At 31.6% G+C, this 9,948-nt stretch overlaps 1 pseudogene; it reads left to right on the top strand.

Moving 5' to 3' along the window:
- Positions 1 to 5,987: 5,987 nt before the first annotated feature.
- On the top strand, positions 5,988 to 6,106 carry LOC120588657 (uncharacterized; annotated as a pseudogene).
- Positions 6,107 to 9,948: the final 3,842 nt, after the last annotated feature.

A 9,948-nucleotide genomic window follows, 5' to 3' on the forward strand; every position in this document is an offset into this window, starting at 1 on the left:
CAGTTCTGTATCCTTATTATGCTTAAGTGATAAGTAAATAAAATAACATGTTGTCCCTTATACACAGAGATGAATCATCAGTATTGCTCACAATTTGGATGATCTCACTTTTACTAGTGAATGTGCACTAATTCATTTTCTTTTGTGTTTCATTTACTATGTGACTGAAAGGAATTAAGAGTGTCTCTAGTGGTAGGTACATATATGAAAAAAGAAAGAATTAAAAATTGAACCCATATGTTTCTGAGGAATGCAACTTGGTTTTCTGAGGCAATCCATTGAGTGGCTAGAATGGCCTCTTAAATAATTGCATTTTCTTGAATCAGTATGCTGTGACTAAACTACTTGTGATAACAGAGAATTGATTTTTCCTCTTATACTTCCCTTCCAAATTCAAACCCTACCGTAAGAAGAAACAATTAGATTCTTTCTAAATGCGATGTTACTGATGAGCTTATTCCATGGTCAATGGTGGAAATCAATTTTCATTTAAGAACCTACAGTACTTTGCCTTTTTCCTTTCTTGTAATCTTTATCGATTCTTCTTTCCCTGGAAAGACACTATCCATTCTGCTGTGTAGCCAGGCACCGTTTGCAAAGTCCCAAAATAATGAAGTAAAAGTTCCCAGAGAGCTTCCCTAAACTGGCCACATGCCCACATTTTAATATGTAGATGAAGACCATTATATCTATTACAAAACATGGAAGATTTCCATTTAGATTGACACAATATTGTGGCAAGACTCAAAATTGGTTCTTCTCTGGTCTTTCCAGTGAATTCAGGGGCTAGAAAGAGTGTAAAGAATGGATTACATATTCTTTTTAGTTAAGTGTGACCATTAACTCTTTCAGATCAAAAGCAGTTTGAAACAACTGCCTCTGTCCTTCCCAAGTTCTGACCTATAGGTGTTTTGTATAATGTGTATTTAGTAGATATTTGTTGACAGGAAGAACGATAATATCTATCAGTAATTTTTATATCAATATGGTATACACAATGTAATTCCCAGATTTATACAAACAAAGGAGTCTGCCTTATGGAAATAACTTGTTTCAAAGCAAAGTTTTTGGGACAGGTGCCTTCTCAGGTTAGGCAATCTTTCCTTTTTTGTTTACCATGAAAATCACCCATGAAAATGTTGGCAGGTAAAAATGGCCTCCTTCACATTTAGTTGTCATATATAGATCTTCTTTGGCATGATTTTCCAATAAACATTTAATAAACTTCCCTTCATGTAAAATTATCGTTTCACATCTTTTGTAATGGAGGACAATGTGTCATTTAAATGCATGAATCAATAGGGGAAACAATAATAACAACATAATTTAAACCTAAAATAAATAAAACCATTCCTGATATATTCCTTTGTGAATAATAGTAGAAAATGAATATGTGGCCTCATTTAATAAAAAATTTAAAAAAGCTGTTTCCTGTATCTTAATGAAAAAATGAAATAAAACAAGTTTTTGACTAATTTTGTCACTGTACCCTTCTGACAAAATTGTATTTTAGTTTAACTTTTCTTCCTATATATACTTTTCTTGCTCTACTTTATGAGTAATTTCTGCTATCTATTCCTTCCTAGTAGAAAATTAGAGAACTTTTATTATCAGAATTATCTTATAATGTATTCTTAATTATAAAATTAAAAACTTGGCAATAAAATGAGAAATTTATTTTCTTTTTATATCATGCTTATGAACACATGATAATTTATCTAACCTTTTAATAAAAGTCTTTCTAGTAACATCTAAACTCTAGCTGTGTTTATTAATTGAAAATTAATAGTTGATAGATGGCCATGGGGATGGAGAGCATGGCATAGGGAATGTAGTTAGCGGTAATGTAATGGCGAGGTGTAGAGCCAGAGGAGAGAAAGCAATCAGGGAGATCATTTATAAACTATATAAATGTCTAACCAATGTACTGTATACTTGAAACTAATAATAAAATTAAATTAAAACAAAGAAAATTTATGCTCTATTTTTATTTAAAAGTATTATACTGTATATGTTTTGACTATTTCACAATTCTAGAGATTTGATGTAGTCTTTATTTCATTCTGTTGTTGAGATCTCTTTGCATTTGTAGCATTGTTTTCACCAGTGTATGTAGCTTTCACTTTGTTGGAGATGCTGGTAGATTTGAGCACTGCACTCTCTAGTCATTGAAGGTAATCAGAAGTTCTTTGATTTACTTAAGAACAAAGTCTTTCAAGTACACAAATTTGAATCACCTTGGCACAGCAGCCATACTGTCAAGAGTTAATGGTTTTCTTAACAATTGTCTCCCTATAGAATATTTTCAGCTGTATTGTGATTGCTAGACTTTTCTCTGCTGGGAAACTGACCCATATACCTGTGAAACTCAGAAAATTCCATTGTCGCCTTGAGATATCAGTCAGCCTTCTCTAATCCAGTCGTTAAGTCAGGCCTAAAAAAGAAAAAGAAAAAGAAAGAGCTAAACCGATAACATAGATCTAAGATGTGGTTTCTATTACATGCTAGATAGCTATATCTACTAGAATGAAAAAGCAAGAAAGTCAATTTTAAGATGTTCCAGAAGAAAATTTGAGTAATGGTGTGTATATGTGTATATTAGTTGTTTATAATAATGTATTTCCAAGTCGTCTATGCTGATAGCTCATGATTATAGAATAATCTTAGTTTTTACTGGAGTTATTTATCTGAACAGAAAATTATCACTTATTTGCAGGCCAGACTGAAAGATTAGAGAGGAAAAATTGGAAGGAAATAGTTGTGCCCATTACTTCTCCACTAACTGTGGATTAGTTTCTAGCCCTCTCCCATTCACTTGTGGTTCAATAATGTGTTTTGTGTATATTCTAAATTTCTTAGTGATCCTGTTTATAGTCATTTTTTCTAAAAGCTTATTATTATAAAATATATATTATGCACATCATCTACAACATGGAACCTCAAGGAGAAAATAGCTGTATCATATTTGTGCATTTTCTTCCAAATTTAATAAGCTAAGTATATTATATTAAATGGTATTTCCCTAAATAGAATAAACATATTTTCTCATGATGTATCGACTACCAGATAAAATACAGGACATTGAGTTAAATTTGCATTTAAAATAAACAATAGATATTTTTATTATAAGTATGTTTCAAATATTACACAGGACATACACTAAAAAATATTTGTTGTTATCTGAAATTCAAATTTAATATTAGTGTATTATAACCTTTGCAATATTTGGGACATTTAAAATAAAAATTTAACTGTTTTTGGAAATACAAATATAACTCAATATACTTTATTTTTATCTGCTAAGTCTGACTATCTCAATTGAGGATAATTTGAGATATGAAAAACATTATATTTAGACACCTATAACTTTAACACATAAACATAATTACTTATAACACTTTAATGTACTTCCTTACAGATTTTTTATATAATATTTTACTAGAATTGTGCTCATAATACAAATTTTTATTTTTAAAAATAATTTTTAAAATATTTATTGTTATTAGACTAAAATTGATACAATGAGTGGCTTGAAGATGGGTAATATTAATCTTTGGTAAATTTATTGGACTTTCCAATGTAGTTTTAAATAAGTCATTTCATGTCTTTTAAAGGGGCAAGAAATTGTGAGTCAAATTTTCTTCACACAAGGCAATGTCATTTTAAAGCTATATATTTATGCAAAGAGAGATTAAGAGCTATTTTGTTTAGTGATACTTCGACCTTGGCCACTCTAAAAATGATTTGCTTTTCATAATTTGGAAAAGTAGTCATTATTATTCTAAGTATTAGTGAAATATAGCAAAATATTTAATTAAAAATAGGATAATAAATCTGGAGCAGGAAATAAATTCCTGGAAACTAAAAAGAAATGACTACATAAGAAGGAAAGTTAAGGAATGTAGTAGAGAATAAAACTTTGTCTTTGTATGACAGAATCTAACAAATGACTCCCAAAGTCTGGTTCTAAGCTAAATAACAGAAGACTTGAAAATTTCTTTAATTATTCCCCATCTATGAATTTTAATTTTTTCATCTCTGGTGAACTAGAATAAGTCCAATATTTCTAAAAAAATAAATATATGGATAGTATATTTTCGGCAGCTTTGCATATTTAAGGGGAATAATGCTTTCACATAGGAAAAATTATTCAATATAGTATTTTGATATAGTATTTCTGAATATTAAATTATTCTTCCAAAGTTCTGAAACATAAACCCATTGTATCTTTAACACTGGAAGAAAGGAATAAGCCCAGTTTTGGTCCGGCATTGTTTTCCATGCCTTAAATTTAACTTGTATTACCTTTTTTTAAATTTTTTATTTTTCAGTTAGAGTTGACATTCAATATTATTTTATATTAGTTTCAGGTGTATAGCATAGTGGTTAGACACTTACATAATTTATGAAGTGATCCCCCTGATTAGTCTAGTACCCATCTGGCACTATATATAGTTATTATAATATTATTGACTATATTCCCTATTCTGTACTCTACTTGCCTGTGACTATTTTGTAACTACCAATTCGTACTTCTTAATCTTTTCACCTTTATCACCCAGCCTCCCCAAATCTCCTCCTATTTGCAGTCGCCATTTTGTTCTCTGTACCTATAAGTCTGTTTTCATTTTGTTTGTTCATTTATTTTCTTCCTTAGATTCCATATATATGTGAAATCATGTGGTATTTGACTTTCTCTGTCTGACTTATTTCACTTAGCATAATACCCTATAGGTTCATCTATATCATTGCAAATGTGAGATTTCACATTTTTTATAAATTTATTTATTTAAATTAGTTTCAAGTATACAGTACATTGGTTAGACATCTATAATGTTCATAGAACGATCTCCCCAATTGCTCCCTCCACTGGCCCTCCACTTAACTATCATATTAACACTAACTGAATTCCCTCTGCTATGCTCCCAGTGCCCAACTGTCAACTACTAATTTGTACTTCTTTAGCTCTTCACCCCATTCTCTCAGCCTCCCAAACCCCCCTCCTCTATCCGTCACCAAATTGCCACTATATTTGTGAGTCTGTTTTTGATTAATTTGTTCTTTTTGTTCCTTAGATTCCACATATAAGTGAAATCATGTGGTATTTATCTTTCTCTGACTTATTTCACTCAGCACAACCTCTAGGTCCTTTCATGTTGTTGCAAATGGTAGGATTTGATTTTTTTAAAGGCTGAGTATACATGAACCATAATTTCTTTATCTAATCATCTATTGATGGGCATTTAGGTTGCTTCCATATCTTGGCTATTGTAAATTGTGCTGCCATGAATATTGGAGTGCATAGATCTTCACAAATTATTGTTTTGGTATTCTTTGGATAAATACTCAGAAGTGCAATTCCTGGGTCAAAAAGTATATCTATTTTTTAATTTTTTGAAGAACTTCTGTATTGCTTTCCATAGTGGCTGTACCAATTTGCAATCCCACCAACAATGTATGAGGGGTCCCTTTTCTTTGCATCCTCACCAACACTTGCTGTTTTTTGATTTATTGATGATAGTCATTCTGACAGGTATGAGGTGATATCTCATTGTAGTTTTAATTTGCATTTCTCTGATGATTAGCAACCTTGAGCATCTTTTAATATGTCTGTTAGCCATTTGTATTTCCTCTTTGGAGAAGTATCTATTCAGGTCTTCTGCCCATTTTTTAATTGGATTGTTTGTTTTTTGTTGTTGAGTTGTATAAGTTCTTTATAAATTTTGAATATTAACTCCTTATCAGATGTATCATTAGCTAATATCTTCTCCCAAATAGTCGATTGTCTTTTTGTTTTGTTGATGGTTTCCTTTGCTGTACAAAAACTTTTTAGTTTGATGTAGTCCTGTTTATTTTTTCTTTTATTTCCCTTACCCGAGGAGATATATCTGAAAAGAAATTCCTGTCAGTAATATCAGAGAGTCTATGCCTATGTTTTCTTCTAAAAGTTTTATGGTTTCTGGTCTTACATTTAAATCTTTAATCTAGTCTATGGCCATGCCACCCTGAACATGTCCGATCCCTTCTGATCTCAGAAGCTAAGCGGGTTCTGGCCTGGTTAGTACTTGTATGACAGACCACCTAGGAAGATCAGGTGCTGTAGGCATTAAACGAAGAAACAAACAAACAAACAAATAAATCTTTAATCCATTTTGAGTTTATTCTTGTATATGGTGTAAGAAGATGGTCCAGCTTCTTTTTTTTTTTTGCATGTATCTGTTCAATTTTTTCAGCTCCATTTATTAAAGAGACTGTCTTTACCCCATTGTATATTCTTACCTCCTTTGTCAAATATTAAGTGAGCGTATAGGCATGGATTTATTTATGGGCTCTCTATTCTGTTCCATTGATCAATGTATCTGTTTTTATGCCAGTAGCATGCTGTTTTCATTACTGTAGACTTGTATTATAGTTTGATATCAGGTAATATGATATCTCCAACTTTGTTCTTCTTTCTCAAGATTGCCATGGCTATCAGGGTTTTTTTATGGCTTTATATAAATTTTAGGATTATTTATTCTAGCTCTCTGAAAAATGCCATTGGTATTTTGATAGGGATTGCATTGAATCTATAGATTGCTTTGGGTAGTATGGCCATTTTAACAATGTTGATTCTTCCTACCCATGAGCAGGGTATATTCTTCCATTTATTTATATCTTCTTCAATTTCTTTTTTCAATGACATAATTTTCTGAAAACAGGTCTTCTACCTTCTTGGTTAAGTTAATTCCCAGGTATTTTATAGTTTTTGACGTAATTGTACATGGGATTATTTTCCTAATTTCTCTTTCTGAAGGTTCATTATTGGTTCATTATTGGCATAAAAATGCCACTGACTTCTTCTGAGTATTTATTTTGTATCCTGTTACTTTACCAAATTCATTGATCAGTTCTTACAGTTTTTTGGTGGAATTTTTTGGGTTCTCTCTGTATAGTATCATGTCATCAGAAAATAGCAAGAGTTTTATTTCTTCCTTTCTAATTCAAATACCTTTTATTTCTCTTTCTTGTCCTATTGCTGTGGCTAGGACTTCCAATACAATGTTGAAGAGGAGTGGTGAAAGTGGGTATCCTTGTCTTGTTTCTGATCTTAAAGAAAATGCTTTTAGCCTTTCCCCATTAAGTGTGATATTAGCTGTAGGTTTTTCATATATGCCTTTTATTATGTTGAGGTATGTTCCCTCTATTCTCACTTTGTTGAGAGTTTTTATCTTAAATGGATGATGGATTTTGTTGAACGCTTTGTCTGCATCTATTGATATGATCATATGGTTTTTATCTTTCGATTTGTTAATGTGGCGTATCCCATTAATTGATTCATGAATATTGAACCAATCTTGCATCCCAAGAATAAATCCAACTTGATCATGGTGCATGATATTTTTAATATATTGCTGAATTCGATTTGCTAGTATTTTGTTGAGGATTTTTGCATCAATGTTCATAAGAGATATTGGCCTATGGTTTTCTTTTTTTGTAATTTCTTTGCCTGGTTTTGGAATCAAGGTAATGGTGGCCTCATAAAAATAATTAGGGAGCCTTCTCTCTTCTTGAATATTTTGGAATAGTTTGAGAACAATAGGTGATAATTCCTCTTTGAATATTTGGTAAAATTCACCTATGAAGCCCTCTAGTCCAAGGACTTTTGTTTTTTTGGTAGGTTTCTGATGACTGATTCTATTTCATTGGTGGTAATTGGTCGGTTCAGATTTTCTGTTTCTTTTTGACTTAGTCTTAGGTGATTGTATGTTTCTAGGAATGTGTACATTTCTTGCAGATTGTCCAATTCATTGGCATTTAATTGCTCATAGTATTTTTTACAATCCATTGTATTTCTGTGGAGTCCGTGGTTATTTTTCCTCTTTTATTTCCGATTTTATTTATTTGCGTTCTCTTTTTTTTCCTTGATGAGTCTGGCTAAGGGTCTGTCAATTTTGTTTATCCTTTCAAAGAACCAGCTCTTGGTTTCATTAATCTTTTGTATTGTTTTTCTAGAGTCTATTTCATTTATTTCCACTCTGATCTTTATTATTTCCTTCCTTTTATTCACTTTGGGCTTTGCTTGCGGTTCTTTTTCTAGTTTTTTTAATTGTAAGGTTAGATTGTTTATTTGAGCTTTTTCTTGTTTCTTGAGGTAGGCCTGTCTTGCTACGAAATTCCTTCTTAGGACTGCTGTGGCCTATAAATTTTGAGTTGTATTTTCCTTTTCAATTGTCTCTAGGTATCTTTTGATTTCTTCCTTGATCTCATTAATAACCCATTTATTGTTTAATAGCATGTTATTTAGCCTCCATGTGTTTGTATATTTTCTAGTATTTTTCTTGTAGTTGCTTTCTAGTTTCATACCACTGTGATTAGAGATTTCAATCTTCTTAAGTTTATTGAGACTTGATTTGTGTCCTAACATGTGATCTATCCTTAAAAATGTTCCATATGCATTTAAGAATGTATATTTTGCTACTTTGGGGTAAAATCCTCTGAAAATATCTATTAAGTCCATCTGTTCTAGTGTATCTTTTAAGCCCATTGTTTCTTCGTTGATCATTTGCCTGAAAGATCTGTCTATTGGTGTCAATGGGGTATTACTATTGATCTCTCCTTTTATGTACGTCAATAATTATTTTATGTATTTAAGTGCTCCTATGTTGGATGCATATATGTTTACTAGGGTTATGTCCTCTTGATTTATCGATTCCTTTATTATTATGTAATGACCTTTTTTACCTCTTATTATAGCCTTCGTTTTAAAATCTGTCTTATCTGATATAAGTATTGCTACTCCAGCTTTTTTTTTTTTTTCATTTCTGTTTGTGTGAAATCTTTTTCCATCCTTTTACTTTCAGTCTGTGAGTGTCATTTGATCTGCAGTGGATCTCTTGTAGAGAGCATACGCATGGATCTTGTTTTCTTATCCATTCGGTTACCCTATGTCTTTTGATTGGAGCATTTAATCCATTTACATTTAAAATAATTACTGAAAGATACATTGTTTCTATTATTTTATTATTCATATGTTTTTATTTCTATTTTCTTTTTTACCCCTTCTCTTTTTACAGAAGACCCTTTAACATTTCTTATAATACTGGCTTGTTGGTAATGAATTCTTTAAGCTTTTTTCTGTCTGGGAAGCTCTTTATCTCACCTTCCATTTTATTGAAAGCTTTACTGGGTAAAGTATCCATGGTTGTAGATTCTTGTTTTTCAAAGTTTTGAAGTTTTCTTGCCATTCCCTTCTGACCTGCAAAGTTTCCATTGAAAAGTCAGCAGACATTCTTATGGGGGTACCCTTGTAAGTAACACCTTCCTTTCTCTTGTTGCTTTTAAGATTCTCTCTTTTTCTTTGACCTTTGGCATTTTAATTATGATGTGTCTTGGTGTAGATCTTTTTGAATTCCTCTTGTTTGGAACTCTTTGTGTTTCCTGAACTTGTATGTCTAATTCTTTCGCCAGGTTAAGAAAGTTTTCTGTCATTATTTCTTCAAATAGAGTCTCAATCCCTTGCTCTCTCTCTCTTTTCCTTCATGTACTCCTATGAACCGGATATTGTTACACTTCATGTTGTCCCAGAGGTCTCTTAAATTATCCTCGTTTTTTAAATTCTTTTTTTCTTTTTGTTGTTCTGATTGGGTATATTCAGCTACCTTGTCTTCTAATTCACTGATTCGATCTTCTGCTTCATCCAATCTACTGTTGAATCCTTCTAGTGTATTCTTTATTTCTGTTATCGTATTCCTCATTTCTGTCTGGTTCTTTTTTATGGTTTCTATGTCCCTTTTTATGCTGTTGAGGTTCTCATTGTGCTCATCCATTCTCCCCATAAGTTCATTGAGCATCCTTATAATCATTATTTTGAACTCTGACTCTGGTAGATTGCTTACCTCCATTGCATTTAGCTTTTCTGGGGTTTTCTCTTGTTGTTTCATTTGTGGCATGTTTCTTTGTCTTCTC

This window comes from Pteropus medius, unplaced genomic scaffold (genome assembly GCF_902729225.1).
Source record: "Pteropus medius unplaced genomic scaffold, Ma_sr-lr_union100, whole genome shotgun sequence".
Classification (NCBI taxonomy): Eukaryota; Metazoa; Chordata; class Mammalia; order Chiroptera; family Pteropodidae; genus Pteropus; species Pteropus medius.